The 20,449-nt window shown below is 42.0% G+C and overlaps 1 protein-coding gene across 2 annotated transcripts in view; it reads left to right on the top strand.

Annotated features, from left to right (window-relative positions):
- The first annotated feature begins 465 nt into the window (after positions 1–465).
- The window catches only part of LOC143775757 (TRPM8 channel-associated factor homolog), a 43,791-nt gene continuing 23,807 nt past the window's right edge, over positions 466–20,449 (top strand). Inside the window, exon 1 of one of the 2 annotated variants that reach the window (XM_077264277.1) lies at positions 466–600. The gene's annotated coding sequence lies outside the window, so the exon portion shown is untranslated. The remainder of the gene's footprint in view (positions 601–20,449) is intronic. The other variant, XM_077264278.1, reaches the window with a different exon arrangement.

The following is a 20,449-nucleotide window of genomic DNA, read 5'->3' as shown; positions in this document are numbered from 1 at the left end:
CATAAAATATCACCTGATATATGCAGAGAAATGAGTTTTTTGTGTAATAGTGAACCATATGTAAAATGTGTATAAGCATATATAAATGCATTAGGTTATTGGCCAGCCCTGGCACATAGCACACTATCCCATAGAGGCATTTTAGAGAGACTTATATTTCTCACTTGTAGAGCTGAACAGCTGTAGGTTTTCCCTATATTAGTACTCATAACAATGATAGTAACTTATCAGTAATAAACATTGGAGCTTGCAGCAATATCACACTCAGAAGTGTCCTGGATATCCACATAGAACGCTTAGAGCCCTCTAGTGGCCATGTCACTAAATTGCACATTGCATTTATGGGGCCTGCTCATGAGATCAGCTGTCATTGCAGCCAGCACATCGAGAAAACTTTGACTTCCTTGTTTCCCGACGTGGTAATGTGATCAGTAGTTGGTGCCGTCACCTCTGTGCCTGCCCAGATTTACCCATACACTGTGCATGATTGGCTGGACAGGGCAGATGACAGGTCACACCCTCTTGTGCATATAACATCTGTGTTGGAACCTTGGGTGTAGCTGTATCTCCATGTTCGGTGTGGGCTTTCTGCAGTGACAGGTATGTATCTTATCACACTCTATATACATTATGGCTAGCTTGATGTGTCTGATCCATGTGATTTACTCCTGAGCCTGGGATAATGGCCATGGACAGTATGGGAGATGTTCCTACTACAGTAAGTAGTGTCATACACAATGTGCCCATATACCCAGTACAAGGCAATCCTCATACACAGTGCAGGGTCAGATAGTCCGCTCTGTTCTGCACCGCCCTACAGGGTACTTATTATGTAATAACATCCTATGGCAGTAATGTATCGTACAACTCACGAATGTTTTTTTCTTGTCTTCTGTGTGCAGTCCGTTTTTTACTCAGTGTGGCATCTTTTTCTGATTTCAGAGTTAGGTCTCGCTCACACAAGCAACGTTTTATGAGATAGCACTTGGCCCAGTGTTATACTATGGGGCAGTGCAATCTGTGCTTTTTTTCTTATGCCGAATTGGTGTGAAAAAAGATTGCAGCATGCCGCGAGTGGCTCCACAGATCGGGTCATGTGCACCCATGGGCACTTATAAAACGTCGGACTGCACTCGGATGACATCTGAGTGCAGTCAGACATCCAAGACTCAGACGATGAAGAAGATGGAGAAATTAAGTTCTCCATCTTCGCCACACCTGTGATACCATTCTGTCAACTAAGAGAATCGAATGGCAGTAAACTGACACTCGGCTCAAACTCTGATTAGAAAGTCATTACCATGATCAATCAGATTCTCTCAGAAGAAAGAATCATTGCTCCTGTCCTAAAATCACAGTATGGGCAATTTTTTCCACAGACAAAGTCTGTCAGTGAAAATAAATATGTCATCATCACTGCCCCATAGGGTAACATTGCTCAGTGTGCTGTCCAATAAAAAATCAGATAGCACTCGTCCGATTTATATGGTGGTGTGAGCGAGCCCTTATAGGGGAAATTGTGAAATGAAAAATGTGTAAGGCTATGTTCCCATGATGAGACGTTTGGTGAGGTTTTGATGCTGACGCATTTCTGCTCTCATTAAGTAAATTAGGTTATTTGCGTCTTTTTCATTACGTTTAGAGCTCATACTCACTCGGATGAGTCTCACATGTTAATACCCGGCTCTACACCCGACACTCAGATCAGAGCGTGCGGCCACATAGGAATACATGCAGCCGCACGCTCTGCTCCTCTGTGCCGGGTGCAGTGCCAAGTAGGGTTGAGCGACCTTAGCTTTTTTAGGATCGAGGTGGGTTTTGTGAAACCCGACCTTCTCGGGTGTCGGATCGTATGGAATCGGCCGATTCTACTGTAAAGTCGGGTTCCGGACCCGGAACACGAAACCCAATGTATGTCAATGAAATTATTTTTTTATTCTCTCTCTCTCTCTCTCTCTCTCTCCCCTCCGTGCAAGGCATATGTTATTTTTTTGACTCCGGAAATTACTACGTCCGAAAACGTAACATAGCACTATGATGCCGCAGGAGCCGGAACCTATGTCATCACGCTGCCCACAATTAATTGGCTCAAAAAAATGGCGGGGAAGGCGTCATTCGAAACGCGACTTTGGCGCCAAGTTCGCGTTCCACGTGGCCGACCCACACTGGGATCGGATCGGGTTTCATGAGACGCCGACTTTGCCAAAAGTCGGCGACTTATGAAAATGAACGACCCGTTTCGCTCAACCCTAGTGCCAAGTATTGCCGTGCAAAACTCATTCGAGTCTCGTGCAAGTGAGTAGGAGCCGAGTGCGTTTTTTAATTTGCGCTTTATTGTGTTTTTGATGCTGTGTTTTTGTCTGACGTGTCATGGTTTAGATAAAACTGCTTTGTTTTTTATACCTTCTGGTATTTGACAAAACCTTATTAACACAGTCATGTGTGGATGACATGCGTTTTTGATGTGTTACCACTGCGGAAATTCACTAAAAAGGCAGGTGTGAGGGGAAAATCAGCGTAAAAGCAAGAGAAATTGACAAGTTGTGGATTTCAAACCCGCACTGAGGGTCAGTTTACGCTCAGTAAAAAAAAAGTACAGTGGGCCTGAGATTTCTATGAATCCCATCCACTCTACTAGACCTATAGGCTACGTTCACACTATCAGTATATGGTCAGTATTTTACAACAGTATTTATAAGCCAAATCCAGGAGTGGAATAATCAGAGGAAAAGTATAAGGGTATGTTTCCATGTTCCGGAAGCTCTGCGCTTTGGACGCAGCGGATACTCCGCTCCACCAAAGTGCCGCCCCCTTTTGATTCCGGATGTGCTCATTAAACACATACGGAATCGCCGCATCATATACATAGATTGTGGTATTTATCTTGCGGAGACAGAGCTTCTCCGCAAGACAAATAGACATGTAGAGGTCTATAAAGACGCGCCGCATGTCCGGATACGCAGGGCCGCCAGATGCTGCCGTGTGCACATAGTGGACATGGGATTTCATAAAATCCCCTCCACTGTGCTGTAACATCTGGCCGCTGCGGATTGGACGCTGCGGCTGTACGCAGCATCCAATCTGCAGCAAATACTCAAGCAATACGCCCTGTGGAAACATAGCCTAATCACCACTCCCTGATTTATCACCCACTCCTGGTTTTGGCTTACAAATGCTGAGGTAAAATACTGATAAAACACTGAACGTGTGAACATGGCCTTAGATGTCACATTTCTGACGGAGGGAAAATATGTAGAGTCAAAAACTCACCAAAAACTCACCTGGGGCTCACAGCTTAACCCCTTCAAGTCGCGGCCCTTTTCCGGTTTTGCGTTTTCGTTTTTCGCTCCCCTCCTTCCCAGAGCCATAACTTTTTTATTTTTCCGTCAATATGGCCATGTGAGGGCTTATTTTTTGCGGGACGAGTTGTACTTTTGAACGACACCATTGGTTTTAGCATGTCTTTTACTAGAAAACGGGAAAAAAAATTCCAAGTGCGGTGAAATTGCAAAAAAAGTGCAATCCCACACGTTTTTTGTTTGGCTTTTTTGCTAGGTTCACTAAATGCTAAAACTGACCTGTCATTAAGATTCTCTAGGTCATTATGATTTCATAGACACCTAATATGTCTAGGTTATTTTTTATCCAAGTGGTGAAAAAAAATTCAAAACTTTGCTTTAAAAAAAAAAAAAAGTGCCATACTCCTTATTACTTGTAGCGTCTCCATTTTTCGTGATCTGGGGTCGGGTGAGGACTTATTTTTTGCGTGCCGAGCTGGCGTTTTTAATAATATCACTTTTGTGCACATACGTTCTTTTGATCGCCCGTTATTGCATTTCAATGCAATGTCGCGGCGACCAAAAAAACGTAATTCTGGCATTTTGAATTTTTTTCTCGCTACGCTGCTTAGCGATCAGGTTAATGCTTTTTTTTATTGATAGATCGGTCGATTCTGAACGTGGTGATACCAAATACGTGTAGGTTTGATTTTTTTTTATTGTTTTATTTAGGATGGGGCGAAAGGGGGGTGATTTAAACTTTTATGTTTTTTACATTTTTTTCATATTTTTAAAAACATTTTTTTTTACCTGTGCCATGCTTTAATAGCCTCCATGGGAGGCTAGAAGCTGGCACAACTTGATTGGCTCAGCTACATAGCAGCGATCATCAGATCGCTGCTATGTAGCTGAAATGCAGGTGTGCTGTGAGCGCCGACCACAGGGGGGCGCTCACAGCAGGCCGGCATCAGTAACCATAGAGGTCTCAAGGGCCTCTATGGTTACTGTCCTGACACATCGCCGACCCCCGATCATAAGACGGGTCGGCGATGACGTCATTTCCGGCCGCCCAGCTGGATGCGGTAGTTAAATGCCACTGTCTGCGTTTGACAGCGGCATTTAACAGGTTAATAGCGGCGGGTGAATAGCGATTTCACTCGCCGCTATTGCGCGCACATGTCAGCTGTATAAAACAGCTGACATGTCACGACTTTGATGTGGGCTCAGCGCCGGAGCCCACATCAAAGGGGGAGACACGGCATGCGCAGTACATGTACGGCGCATGTCGTGAAAGGGTTAAAGAGAATCTATCACCCCAAAAATCGTATATGAGATAAGGCCACCGGCATCAGGGGCTTATCTACAGCATTCTGTAATGCTGTAGATAAGCCCCCGATGTAACCTGAAAAGGTAAGAAAAACAAGTTACATTATACTCACCCAGGGGCGGTCCCTCCTATCTTCATACGATCACGTCCTCTTCCTTGCTTCTTGCCACGGCTCCTGCGCAGGCGTACTTCTCTGCCCTGTTGAGGGCAGAGCAAAGTACTGCAGTGTGCAGGCCCTGGGAAAGGTCAGAGAGGCCCGGCGCCTGCGCACGGCAGTACTTTACTCTGCCATCAACAGGGCAGACAAAGTACATCTGCGCCGGAGCCGCGGCAGGAAGAAAAGAAGAGGATGACATCGTATGAAGATGGGAGGCCCCGGACCGGACCGCGACGCCCATCGGACCCAGGCCATGATCACGCTGGATGAACTTATTATTAAGAAAGTACAGTTATGTTTTTTTTTACTTATATTGTGGAACTACAAGTGACAACATGTCCTCTTTACTTCAGCTAAGATATTACAAGACATATAAAAGAGTGATTAGAATACTAATTAACCCTATTATTTCTTATTAATAGCATATCAACCTCCACCAAGGTTTAATCAAAAGTTGGAGCCCTCACCCTTGACACATCACCTTCACAGCTCAGTGTCCACATCATCTTAGATTTTGCACCCACACACCATAGACTTTTGCTAAGGGAAGAGTCACATGGCCATTATAAAAACAGGAGGACAATTTTCCCTGTATGAGTCATGATCATGAGACGCTGCAAAAGCCCCTGGCAGGGGGGAGGAAGCTCAGCTGGGTCAAAAGTTGACATGGGGAATGATAAAGGCCAGGACAAGAGTCTTCCTTTTTCTACATAGAGCAGAGAAAGAAAAGAATTAACTGGAGAGAAAGTGAAAAATGAGCAATTGTAAGTCCACAGTGCTGTATAATATGATGACTGTAATATATTTAGAGGATACAAAGTTTCTGGGTGTGTTTCTTTAAGAGAAATCTAAATTAGCTACAGAATTCCACCCTGTTTCAATATTTCTAGGTAAGTTGGAACCAGATATGGGTGTGTGTCCAGATGTCTATCTCATCTCATTAAATTGGTCACCCAATTTTAGAAATACGTTTATAATATAAATATTTATTTGACACAATTAATAAAGCAATTGATAGAACGGTTGATAATTAAGCCTAATTATAAGTGGAATTTTTTTCTTATATAAAGACCTCATTAACTAGGGTGTGAACACAAATCATTACCAATTAAAATAAAAGAAGTTGAATGAGTAGCTATTTCCACATCTAGATTACACTATTTTGGCATATCTAAATGCTAACAAAAAACACAACAGTATTTGATGCATTTTTGTAACACGTAAAACTTGAATTTTCTCCAATTGAGACGTGTAAGTCAAAATTTAAAAACATAAGGTACTTTAATAAGCATTTTTTTTTATCAAAGAGTGCAAAAACCATCCAACCACGTCAAGGTGAACTTTTTAATACGGATGGCACCTAACCACCTTATGTTTCACCTCTCCATGTGCCAAAATAATTTGCAATTAAAACATTATATAAATGAAAAATGAAAAAAAAAGTAAAATAGGGCCTATGCAGCACTCAGGAAGACCAGAAACAATTTATTTTCCAGTTTATGGAGAAGCATCGCCATGACTATTCTGATCAAAATAAAGCATGCTTCGTTAAAAAAAAAAAGTTTGTACATTTACTTTGCTGCAAAACATTTATTAAAACTAATTGTTAGTTCTGTGATGATTGAGCCACCAGTAAACAATGTTGCAATGTTACAAAATTTTGTGAATGTTACAGTCACCCCGAGTTATTCCCAGAGGTGAGACCTAAAAATTTACACCAAAAATGTTTGTCTGTCTCCCTACTGCACCCTATCTTTAGCATTAAATTAATGTACAGGTGCACAAGGACACTATCTGGCCAAAATGCAGATATATACATACATGATCGGCACACTGCGACTAATGAATACATGAATTACAGTATTGCTGCAAATGTTAAAAACATAAGTTACTTGGTTAGCGTTTTTGCTCAGAGACCGCAAAAGGAATCCAACCACGTCAAGGTGCACCTTTTTATATGGATGGAGTTCATGTATCTATTAGTCATTGTGCTGATGCATTGTGTATGTATATGTCTGTATATTGGCCACACAGTGTACTTTTGAACCTTTACATTGATTTAATACTAAAAGTCTGCAGGCCATATTTTTCTTTTTTTTTGTAGTGTATGTCAAAAATTAGAGAAAAAAAATATACCTAGCGTATGCTTTGTTTTGAAAAGAAAAAAATTATAACATGCGAACAAAAATGTTCCAAAACACCCAAAGCAAAAATGTTCTGTATGTGTTGTTTGTAATTATAATAATGATTTTGTGCCTGTGCTATGAGGTGATGATAGTTAACAAACTTGTTATTCCACTGTTTGGAAAATTTGTCGAATATGCAGATAATTTGTTGACGGTGACAAAAACATGACTATTATAAGAAACAAGGACATAGGGTATTACTTCTGCTTGAGTATTAGTTTTTATAGAAACTGTTACAATGGGAAGGATATATCCAAGTAGTTTTTCCTTCAACTTTCACAGAAGTCTGTGCAGTCAGCTGGACCTGGTAGAACCCTTCAAATTCAGTTCCAAACTCTCACTTATACACTATGATATTGTAATGTCACCCAATCTCCAGGCGGCAGATCACGTGTGCCCTCTAGGGATAATGGATCTAGAACTAAGAACACTATTGTGAATCGGTTGTTAAGTTTTCCACAATGCCCCCACATATACAGTTGAATTTGAGTGGGGTGCTTTTAATTGTTGAGGAAAATATGAGACTGTTTTGGGAGGAGTGCCAAACAGAATTTCATGTTAGGGGTCACATTTACTATGTGGAAGCTATTGGAAGACATTTTGTCCATGGCTTATATGTTTTTGCCATAGCTTTTTGTATTTTTTTAGTTTTTTTACCTTAACACTGCTCTGTGGGTGGTGATGTATTTGATGTATTTGAAATGTTTGCTCTATTCCAATAGCTTGCATGGTTTCTTGATAAACATGTGAAGTAAATTCTCAATAACTTTTGGAATTCCACATCTGTGCACTCCTTCTGATAATATTTTCTTAGCAACAATATTTGCTATTTTTGATGAATTTTTGACGCTGCACAATTTCTGAAAATATTTTTTAAATTAGGTTATCTACGTTTTTTCATTGCATTTTTGTGTGCGTATTTTTAACATGCGTTTTCAAGCTTCTTTTTTTTTTTCTCTTTTTGTTGTGTCATCTTTAAAGAAAGATTCTTTGTTTTTGATACTTCCTGGTTTTGGCTGTAACAAAACTTTATTAATATACTTAGGTGTGGATTACATACGTTTTTTATGCGTTTCTACTGTGGGAAACACACTAAAAACTCATGTGTATTTTATAACCTGTGGATTTTCCGCATTTGATGCAAATCTGTATGGAAAATCCGCACATAAAAGTCAGCATACCCGCAAAAGAAATTGACATGCTGCGGATTTGAGACATGCACCACAGATCAGTTTACGTTGAGTAAAATAAAAGTATAGTGGTCTTAAATCCCATCAACATTGCTGGAACTCTAAGGCACTGAATTTTTGATGGAAATATACAGCATCAAAAACGCACCGTGGAAACGTAGCCTAAGGCTGCATTCCCTCAATGAGATTTTGGTGAGTTTTTGATGTTGCAGCAGATTTTCTGCAACCATAGAAAGCTGTAAAAAATGTATTTGCAATAGTTGAAATGTATACAATGCCTTAAGTATAAGTTTTGAAGGTAATTTTCACTGCTTTACAAACATTACAATATGCGCAGATTTCACATTCTTATACAAATTTATCAGATGCAGAATGAAATCCTGGAGCTACCCATCCTTTTTTTTACCAAACCCACATTGCACCTGTAGATGGATGAGTATTAGGCTGGGGTCACACTTGCGAGTGTAATGCGAGAAACTCGCACGAGTCTCTCGCATCAATACCCGGTACTGCCGCGGGCACTCGGGACCGGAGTGTGCAGCTGCATGTATTTCTATGCCACACGTTCAGGTCCCGAGTGCCGGCGGCAGTGCTGGGTATTGATGCGAGTTTCTTGCATTACACTCGCAAGTGTGACACCGGCCTTACCGTGAGAGAGAGCACACATAATAGGGTACAGTGCTCTAGGTAGGCAACACTTATCTACCATCCAATCCAAAGTCTGTTTTCTCCTTTGGTTTTGGAAATTTTCTGCCATCTTTCTTTTTCCTGTCCACCTTGTTCCTTGGTTTGTGCTTGCACCTTTTCAATTGCACCTTGTTTAGGTAATTCTATGACCCTAAAGAATTATGCCGCTAATACTGCATTTTTTATTGGTGTACAAGAGGATCCAATGAAATTCCTGCAGTGTATTGGACTCTAATCATGTGCAATGCCAAATGCATAGTGGCTGTCCGTATACCCTATATATTTATTGTTCTATGGGAACTCAGCTATTATACATGCCTCTAAAAGTGCTTTTATATCCCCGGCGAGAACCTTTCCTCTTTAGGCTACGTTCACATTTGCGTTGTGCGCCGCAGCGTCGGCGACGTAACGCACAACGCAAATGTAAATGCATGCACAACGCAGCGTTTTGTGACGCATGCGTCCATTTTTGCATGGTTTTGGGCGCAGAAAAAACGGCAACTTGCTGCGTCCTCTGCGCCCTGACGCATGCACCACAGTGACGCATGCATCATAAAATGCAAGTGCAACGCATGTCCATGCGCCCCCATGTTAAATATAGGGGCGCATGACGCCTGCGGCGACGCTGCAGCGCCCGACGCTGCGGCGCCGAACGCTAATGTGAACGTAGCCTTATGCTGTCTTCTGGATTGAACAAATGGAGAGCTTCTGTCCAGGACATAAAGATACATCCCGGACAATTTAGCCTTTCCCTCGCTATACTTTCCCTCCTGGAAGGAAGCTCTTTGGGTAACTCTGGGAGAAGTAAACGGGGAAAAATTGAAGTAGATATTTGATCATTTAATTTGCTGATACATTATTGACTTATATTACTTTATTGCTGATTCTCCTTCAATACCTTTAACCGTATTTTCTTGTGCTTGTGTTTTTAACTCACTTTGCATTTGTGTTAGTGCTGGTGTATTGTATATTTGGGAAGACCCATGATTTCCTAAAAGCCTTGTGCTAGATGACAAAGTAATATTGAAATTTACTGGGATCTTAATTGAAGATAGTGAATATATCAAAAAGCCTTACCTTTGTTCGGTCATCCAGAAATAGGAATAACAGCCACACAGTTGTGTCCACAAAATGTACTAGTAGTAAGAATATCCAATGCAAAAAAGAGGTGGACAGGCAAATTCAATAATAAAAAATCTTCAGGCTTTATTCCAAAAACATATCTTTAAAAATGCATACAAGGATGATGTGGTACAGGAACTGCTCTGACGCGTTTCTGACACCTACTGCTCTATAACTAAGGGCACAGAAGGCGCCAGAAACGCGTCAGAGCAGTTAATGTACCACATCATCCTTGTATGGATTTTTAAATCTATGTATTTGTAATAAAGCTAGAAGATTTTCTTTATTATTGCATTGGATATTTCTGGTCAGTCATCAGCATTGGAATGGCACTCCGGAAAATAAAGACAAGCGTTTCTTAAAATGTGAGTATGATGGAAATTTTCTCATCTGTTTTTATAGTAGTAAGAATACATTTCCATTTCAGGGCACCCAATAATAACTTGGTTCTTACACTCCCAAGTTTAAGATTTAAGATTTTATTTTGGCAAACCACAATAATTAATTTCCTAAATATTGAGAGACATAATGTTATGCTGTTGGTGAGGTCACAAAGAGGCTAAAACAGACATGACAGGCACTGGTTATGATTAAATGACTTTCATTGATTGTATCTGTACAGTATCATTAAAGAGGGAGGAACAGATTCTGATTATTCATGACATCCACATTTGCCCATATCTTATACACACATGTTATGCATATAAGTATCAGAAAAACTTGTATGTGGTTCTTAATTGTCACACAGTCCCACATTACATATAAATTAAATTGGGGCTGACATAGTGTGTCCATTAATGCTTTTATGCAATTTGGGAAGAAGAAAGAAATTATTGTTAGAGATCAATTCAGATGTTGGCATAGAGCAAAAGTTACAAAAGTACCGTCTACGTTATTGGTAAAGAATAAAACAGATGTTGGTGTTTTAAAGGTATCTTTGGTAAAAACCAAGTTAAATCCTGGAACTGTACAAGTACTCATAGAGCAATATCCCTCGAGTAAGGAACAAAAAGCTGCTAGTACCATACAACTTCTAAGGTAATAAAAGATGGGATTGCTGATCCCCTTATAGTACATTTCTTTTTCCGGTAAGAAAAAACAAGTACCTGGCCAAATCCAAACTTACCAAATGGTCCATGATTTGCAAGAAATTAACGTATTGATTATCATAGATACAACCATAGTGCCAAGCCAACCAAAGACACTATTGCCGGAAAGTTTGCTAACCTTTCAGGTGCTTCACAGGAAGTAATACAAATTGGAATAAAAAAATGAAAAATTACAGTTTTTCCACTAAAATATTGTAAAAGCCCCAATTTTTACAATTGTTACAAGTGTTAGTAGGAGAAAATTAACTCCACGATGTATTATGAAATTTCTCACAAATGTGGCAATGACCCATATTTGGTTAAAATCTACTGTTTCGGCATCCGACAGGGCTTGGAAGAAATAGGGCACATTTCATTTTAGGAGAGAAATTTGGGCTGGAATAAGTTGCGAATGATTTATTACATTTGCAGGGCCCCCAATATGCAAAAACATCATAAACCCACATGAGACCATGTTTTACCCACAGGTTCTTTGCAAAAGTGTATAACATTGAGATGCAGAAATTAAAATGATGTTTCTTACACAAACATGTTGCTTTACCCTAAAATTCACTGCTCAAAAAAGTAAAGGAACACTAAAATACCACATCCTAGATATCACTGAAAGAAATAATCCAGTTTCAAATCTGTATTCATTATAAATTGAATGCTTTGAAAACAATAAAACATAAAATTGAGGATCTCATTCTGGTATCTAATGGCAGTCTGGGTACATCGGGCTAGCACATGAAGGTCTGTGCGGCCCTCCACAGAAATGCCTCACACACCATTACTGACCCACTGCCAAACCAGTCATGCTGGAAGATGATGCAGGCAGGACGTTCTCCATGGTGTTTCCAGACTTTGTCACGTCTGTCACATATGCTCAGTGTGAACCTGCTCTCATCCGTACTGTAAAGAGCACAGGGTGCCAATGTCGTATCTGCCAATCTTGGTGTTCTCTGGCACTTTTGGACAAAGGGGCCTGATATCACCCTGATGGAGTCTGTTTCTGACAGTTTGAGCAGTGGCCTGCTGGAGATCATTTTTGCAGGGCTCTGGCACTGTTCCTTCTGTTTCTCCTTGCACAAAGGAGGAGGTAGCGGTCCTGCTGCTGGGTTGTTGCCCTTCAAAGGCCCCCATTACATCTCCTGGTGTACTGACCTGTCTCCTGGTATCTCCTCCTTGCTCTGGATACTGTGCTGACAGACACAGCTACCCTTCTTGCTACAGTTCGCATTGATGTTTCATCCTGGATAAGCTGTACTACCTAAGAAACTGTGGGTTGTAGACACCGCCTCGTGCTACTCTACAGTACCTCTAGGGGTGAGAGCAATGACAAAATGCAAAAGTGCCCAAAGCAACAGCCAAAAAGGAAGAGAACAGAGAAATGGTCTGTGGTCACCATCTGCAGAACCACTCCTTTATAGGGGTTGTCTTGCTAATTGCCTATCATTTCTACCTGTTGCCCTTTCCATTTGCACAACAGCAGGAGAAATTGATTCACAATCAGTGTTGCTTCATAACTGAACATGATTATTTCACAGAAGTGTGATTGACTTGGAGTTACATTGTCTTGTTTAAGAGTTCCCTTTACTTTTCGAGCAGTGTATTTAATTTTCAAAAGGGTAGTAGGAGAAAATTGACTCCAAAATTTGTTGCACAATTTTATCCCAAATGTGACAATGTCACTTTTGTAGTAAAAAATTGTTGTTTAGGAACAAAAGAGAAAGAATGCAAATTTTTCTGGAAGAAATTGCAGATGCCATGTTACATTTGCAGAGTACTTGAGGTGCAAAAACAGCAGAAAAACGTCCCCCTGTTTAGGAAACTAAACGCCTCAAAGAATTAAACTAAGGCCACGTTCACAAGTTCAGTGGTTTAGTCATATTTTTACCTTGATTTTTTTAAGCCAAAATCAGGGTTGGAACAAACAGAGGAAAAGTACAATAGGAACACGTCACCACTTCTGTATTTTTCACCCTCTCCTGGTTTTGACTTATAAATACTGATGTAAAATACTGACCAAATATAGGGGTGTGGTATTTTAGGTGCCTAGGGATGTGGTATTTTTTACCCAGATGTGCTTCACAGAAGCTTGGGTAATAAGAGAAAATGAACACCACAATTTGTTATGCAATTTCTCCTGAACACAGTAATATACCCAGAAATTGTTGGATACTACTTTTTGGTCTTATGGTAGATCTTGAATCAGAAGGAGTGCTAACTGACTTTTGGAGTGCAATTTTGGCTGAAATAGATTGCTGATACCATATTGCATTAGTAGATCTCATGAGTGAAGAGTAGTGTTGAGCATTCCGATACCGCAAGTATCGGGTATCGGCCGATACTTGCGGGTATCGGAATTCCGATACCGAGATCCGATACTTTTGTGGTATCGGGTATCGGTATTGAAACAACATTAATGTAAAAATGTGTAAAAGAGAGCATTAAAATAAAAAATATTGCTATACTCACCTCTCCGACGCAGCCTGCACCTTACCGAGGGAAGCGGCAGCGTTCTTTGTTTAAAATTCGCGCTTTTCTTTCCTTTACGTGAAGTCCCGGCTTGTGATTGGTTGCGTCGCAGTCACATGGGCGACGCAACCAATCACAGCAAGCCGTGACGTAATTTCAGGTCCTTAAGGATTTTAAAATTACGTCCCGGCTTTGTGATTGGTTGCGTCGCAGTCACATGGGCGACGCAACCAATCACAAGCCGTGACGTCACGGGAGGCTGGACACGCGCGCATTTTAAAATGCGCGCTTGTCCAGCCTCCCGTGACGTCCCGGCTTGTGATTGGTTGCGTCGCGGTCAACCAATCACAAGCCGGGAGGCTGGACATGCGCGCATTTTAAAATGCGCGCGTGTCCAGCCTCCCGGCTTGTGATTGGTTGACCGCGACGCAACCAATCACAACCCGGGACGTCACGGGAGGCTGGACAAGCGCGCATTTTAAAATGCGCGCGTGTCCAGCCTCCCGGCTTGTGATTGGTTGACCGCGACGCAACCAATCACAAGCCGGGACGTCACGGGAGGCTGGACAAGCGCGCATTTTAAAATGCGCGCGTGTCCAGCCTCCCGTGACGTCACGGCTTGTGATTGGTTGCGTCGCCCATGTGACTGCGACGCAACCAATCACAAAGCCGGGACGTAATTTTAAAATCCTTAAGGGCCTGAAATTACATCACGGCTTGCTGTGATTGGTTGCGTCGCCCATGTGACTGCGACGCAACCAATCACAAAGCCGGGACGTAATTTTAAAATCCTTAAGGACCTGAAATTACGTCACGGCTTGCTGTGATTGGTTGCGTCGCCCATGTGACTGCGACGCAACCAATCACAAAGCCGGGACTTCACGTAAGGAAAGAAAAGCGCGAATTTTAAGCAAACAACGCTGCCGGTTCCCTCGGAGAGGTGAGTATAGCAATATTTTTTATTTTAATTCTTTCTTTTACACATTAATATGGTTCCCAGGGCCTGAAGGAGAGTTTCCTCTCCTTCAGACCCTGGGAACCATCAGGAATACCGTCCGATACTTGAGTCCCATTGACTTGTATTGGTATCGGGTATCGGTATCGGATTGGATCCGATACTTTGCCGGTATCGGCCGATACTTTCCGATACCGATACTTTCAAGTATCGGACGGTATCGCTCAACACTAGTGAAGAGACTTCATTTTGAAAATTATACTAATCCAGAATTTCATCTTGGGGTATATTGAGTATTTTGAACCCACATATGCCTCACAGAATTTTATAACATTGAACTGTGGAAAAAAAAATAATTACATTTTTATTACTAAAATGTTATATTAGCTGCAAATATTTCATTTTTACAAGTGGTAATGGGTAAAAATAGATCACACAATATGTTTTGAAATTTTTTTGTGAATAAGTTGATAGCCTATATGTGATCGGGACTACTGTTTGGCCACACAGCAGGGCTTCAAGAGAGGAAGCATTGTCTGACTTTTGGAGTGAAGATTTTGCTGGATTAGATTGTGGTCCCCTATTTACAAAGCCTCTAAAGGTACCTTCACACTCAGCAACTTTGCAAAGAGAACGACAACAATCCGTGACGTTGCAGCGTCCTGGATAGCGATCTCGTTGTGTTTGACACGCAGCAGCGATCTGGATCCCGCTGTGATATCGCTGGTCGGAGCTAGAAGTCCAGAACTTTATTTGGTCGTCAGGTCGGCGTGTATCGTCATGTTTGACAGCAAAAGCAACGATGCCAGCAATGTTTTACATGGAGCTAACGACCTGTGAGAACGATAAGTGAGTCACCGTTACGTCACAGGATCGCTCCTGCATCGTTGTGGAGCTTCTGTGTTTGACATCTCTACAGCGACGCTGCAGCGATCTAGTTTAGGTTGGCTCACTGTCTATATCGCCGCAGCGTCGCTGAGTGTGATGGTACCTTTAGGCCAGAACAGCAGAAAAAAAACACAAGGATCACCCCTCGATGAATTTATCCACAGTTGCAGTGACTATTTCTGGAGATACTCGTCCCGTAAATTGTTAAGTGGGTTCTTTTTCAATAGTAATGCCAAACATGTGGAAACTAACTGCGGTTTAGGTACACTGTCAAGCTTAGTGGATTGGGGGGGAGGCATTTACATTTGGGGGCTCAGATTCTGCTGGATTGGTTTTTGGGAGCAATGTCGCTTATCCAGGGACTTTGTGCTAACAGTAAATGAAACTTCCCCCGTTTCCATAGAAAGATGATAGATCTGAGTGAGGGCCTGCTTTTTGTGCTACTGCTTTGGGTTGCATAACAATTTGATTTACACTAAAGGCTAGGTTCACATTTATCCTGTGTTCAACACTGAGTACAATTCACTGTAATGAGGCAAATGGAGTCACTTTGGATTCTGGCTGATCTCTATTGTGGCAGCGTCCATCTTTTTAGACATGTACAAAAATAGAGGCGACCGTGCTTTTCTGTTACAAATATGCCTAAAAAGGAGGACGCCTCCTTTGTGAACTGAGCCTTATACTAATTTTTGGGAGAATAAATGAATATACAGAATTTCAAGAATTGTTTTATTTTACACCACTCACCATGTGGAATAACTGATAAAACAGCTTTACTCATTTGGTCTGTATGATTACAGCCAAATATATATATAGTTTTATATTTTGCAACTTTTACACACTAAAATTTTTTATGCTATGAGAGCTGTAATATGGGATTCTAAAGGCTATACGCTACCTTTACTTTACCTAATAAATAAGAGACACGACACTATGACATTGGGAAAATAGGCCGCAATTTTTTTTAAGGGATTATTAACAAATAAATCAATCTTAGACCAATGTAATAATAAATAGACCAATCAGTAATCAGCAGCTTAATTCTTAATTGACTCAAGTCGCAATAACAAACAATTAAACTTAACCAGCACCGCCCAGCCAGAGAGCGGGGTGTAATCCTCCAGGCCCTTCAGCGAAACTACATGATAGGGCCCCTCCAAGCACTGCGGCCTCAATCATGTTCTGCATATTTAGGTTGAATATGTCCAGACCAATTTCACAGAGATGTGCAAAATTGAATCTGTATAAACCAGGAATAAAACCCTTCAAATCTACATGTTCAAAGATGACAGAAAATTACTTATTAACCTCTTAATAAGTTTCCAGAATGAATTTGTATTCTGGACATGAACAAAATAACCTAGCAATAATCTCTGAAAAAACTATCTGAATTGAAATTAATAATAAATTAACTAGATAAAACCACCTTTTTTTATCTCAATTAACCCTCTGGTTTCCTTTCTACCCACATCATTCCCATTAAATAGATAAATCCTCCACCGCCTTCCAGCTGATCCACCAATCCTGGGATTCCTGGATTCTGGCGAGAAAACATCACCACACCTGCCCAGCAAAGAGGTAGCCCACCAAAATGCATCAGGATTAACCCTTAAGACACTCACATATATACTTAGTATTGGCAAAGGGCAAAAGGTCAACCATTTAATATTAAGTTGGCCTTATAATCCCATATGCCTCCTTAGTCTGTTACACGGGGGCATAACATTTTTTGTTATTCTACCAACATAATCATATGTGGGCTTTTTTTTCTACAGACAATTTTTTTCTCTTTTTTTTGCGTGTCAGTGTGATAAAAAAGCAGCATTTTTTATTTATTTTTACGGTGTTCACCATTTGGGAAAAACTATGTGAAAGCTTTATAGTTCAGATTGTTCCACATCATTATTTGTATATTTTGGGTTTATTGTTTATATATAAAACCTTTGTTTTTAGTGGCAAAACATTTTTCTGTGATTTTTTTATTTTTACTTAGTTCCACTATGCAACTTGAGTATTTTACACATTAACTGCTGATATCATGTTCATGCACTACATACCTGTTTGTGTCATGCTGCCACAGCCTGCTGGACCCTGTTTATGGCAGGGCATAACAGGCCATCATAGCTGGCAAATCCTTAGCCCATTATTTGGTCTCAGAGTTGCCATGGTAACCATTGGGACTCGGTGCTCCATCTAGATGCCGCTGTTGCTATGGACAGTGACATCTAGGATGTTAGCTGTCCAGAATCGGTGGTAACACCAGTCTGGACCAATGCAGGAGAGTGTATAACACCCTGCTGCACTGTCAGACGACCATCTCTTACTCTTACCAGGTAGCTTTATTATTTCTTTCTTTCATAGCAAGGTTACATGCTGCTGAGAGGCCTAGTGATTCTATTGTAAACTTTGAACAATCTAATTTTGTTACAAGGGCCCTTTAAAGGGCATCTGTAAGTAAGATCAACCCTCCTAAGCTGTCTGTATGGGCATCCACATTATATAAAGATGAATATAAAGATATCTTGATATTTGTGATTTGATGTTTTACTTCAGAGAAATCCACATATTTCTTAATATGTAAATGAGCGGTTAAAGCTAGAAGGAAACACTGTGCAGTGCCCAATTCCCCCTTCCCACTGCTCCTCCAGGTGATGCACTAATTGGGACGCCCGACTGAGCAACGGGAATAAAGGGGAAGGGGCGTCCAGCCACACCTACATGGGTTAAATGCAGGAACCCGGGGTCAGCGAATCTCTCTTTCTCCCCAGCTGACCCCTGAAAACCGTTGTCCCTCCCTTATATATTCATTGATGTTTTGTGGTGATAGGATAAATATAAATAAATGAAAAAAAAATAAATAAATATATATATACAGTATATATATAAATATGTTGTTATTAGGTCACAGCGGAAGTGTAGAGAGGGGCAAAGGTTCGTAACCGCTCATTAGCCTGCTCGCCTGTCGGTCGCAGACAGGGCCTTCGGCGATGAGCCCGTTATGACATGTAATTGCCCTTCTCTGCGTATGTCATTAATAAACTGTGACCGACCTGTTCGACCCATCCAGGTCTATCTGTGTTTTCACTGTGGGATCGGTGGGAGGGGGGAAGGCACTGTTTACGACACACGGGTCTCCGCAGTCTCTGTCCCTAGAGCCTATTTTAAATGGAAGGGGGAGTTGCCAGTGTGCTGTGTAATGACAATCTGCTCTCCTGATCTATATCCCTCACACTGGTGACATCCCCTTTCAGTTAAAATTAGCTCTGGAGGCAGATTCTCTGGGAGATCTAGGTCCGGCTCATAGATCTTCTCAGCTCATTTACATATTAAGAAAAACATGGATTTCTCTGGAAAAAGACAATGGATCACAGATATCAAGGTATCATTTTATTCAGCTGCATGTGACCCAAATGTCCATATAGACGACTTAGGAGGGTTGATCCTACTGGCAGATTCCCTCCAAGAGAAACCTGTGACCTATAAAACAGCTATTTACCTGCAGATAATCAGGGTAATAGGCAGGTAAAAAATAAATAATTTAAATCATGTTGGGCTGGTTTACTGGAAGCATTATATTCTCCCTGCAGCTTCTCGCTTCCAGTCATTGGGGTGGTGCAGTGATCGGTTAGTCACCTCTCACTGCACACTGAGAACATTGTAATCACTCCCCTGCACATTGATTGTGTGTGTGTGTGTGTGTGTGTGCAGAAGATTTTGTCACTCAAGGTGCAGGGTAGAGTTTGCATTGGCACTTACTGTGTAGTGAGCGGTTGCTGTAACTTCAGCCTAAGCCACCCCGATGACTGGAAGTAAGTGGCTGCAGGGAGGGTATACCTTCATTGTCACCCTGCTAACCTCCTAACGATTTTAATCTTCCTGGCGGTCCACATATCACTGTGCCAGTAGCGTAGCTACCGGGGGGGCAGAGGGGGCCATCACCCCGGGCCCCGCGCTCTGATGGGGCCCACCTGGAGCTACGCTACTGTAACAGCGTGCCAATACAGTTACATTCTGCGGCAGAGCAGGGAGAATCAATCTCCCTGTTCTGCCGCTATGGGGCCCCTGAGCAGGCGGGGGAGCCTGGTGCCAGCAGTGGGCCCCCCGCCGTCATCGCATGGTGAGCTGTATCGGCAACTAGCCAATACAGCTTACCGCATTGATGAGGGAAGGAGCGCTGCGCTCCTTCCCCCATCATCCCCTGTCGGCGTCTGACGTCACTCGCAGACGCCGACACTGACAGTGGGCGTGGTGATATCACTGCCTTGTGCCCGCTGTCAGGACAAGAGCGGGAGCAGGGAGCACCGCTGGAACAAGGAGGAAGAGAGGTGAGTATTGTGTTTTTTTATGGGGGCTGCCTTATACACTACAGGATCTGACTATGGGGGGCCTGCTGCCTAATACACTACAGGATCTGACTATGGGAGGCCTGCTGCCTAATACACTACAGGATCTGACTATGGGGGGCCTGCTGTCTAATACACTACAGGATCTGACTATGGGGGGGCTGATGCCTAAAACACTACAGGATCTGACTATGGGGGGCTGCTGCCTAATACACTACAGGATCTGACTATGGGGGGCTGCTGCCTAATACACTACAGGATCTACCTATGGGGGGCTGCTGCCTAATACACTACAGGATCTGCCTATGGGGGGGTGCTGCCTAATACACTACAGTATCTGCCTATGGGGGGTGCCGCCTAATACTACAGGATCAACCTATGGGGGCACTGCCTTATACACTACAGGATCTGCCTATGGGGGGGTGCTGCCTTATACCACAGGGTCTGCCTATAGGGGTACTGTCTTGTACTATATTGAGGACTATCTGGCACATTATACTATATGGAGGTTATCTATGGGGCCATCATACAGTGTGGGGATTACAGTGAAGGAGCCTTCATACAGTGTTGGAGCCATCAGTTTGGAGTCTACTAAGAGGTCAGTATACTGTGTGGGTGGTACTATACAGTGAGGGAGCATCATGCTGTGTATAGGGGAGCTGTACAGGGGGAGACTCGGGACATTATTAAATGTAAAGTGGGCACTTACAGTATTGTTATAGGGGAACTCGGGTTACTGTGACTATCAAA

This window comes from Ranitomeya variabilis, chromosome 5 (genome assembly GCF_051348905.1).
Source record: "Ranitomeya variabilis isolate aRanVar5 chromosome 5, aRanVar5.hap1, whole genome shotgun sequence".
Lineage (NCBI taxonomy): Eukaryota > Metazoa > Chordata > Amphibia > Anura > Dendrobatidae > Ranitomeya > Ranitomeya variabilis.
The sequence above is the reverse complement of the archived record's forward strand: the minus strand, read 5'-3'. Positions and strand labels throughout refer to the sequence as shown.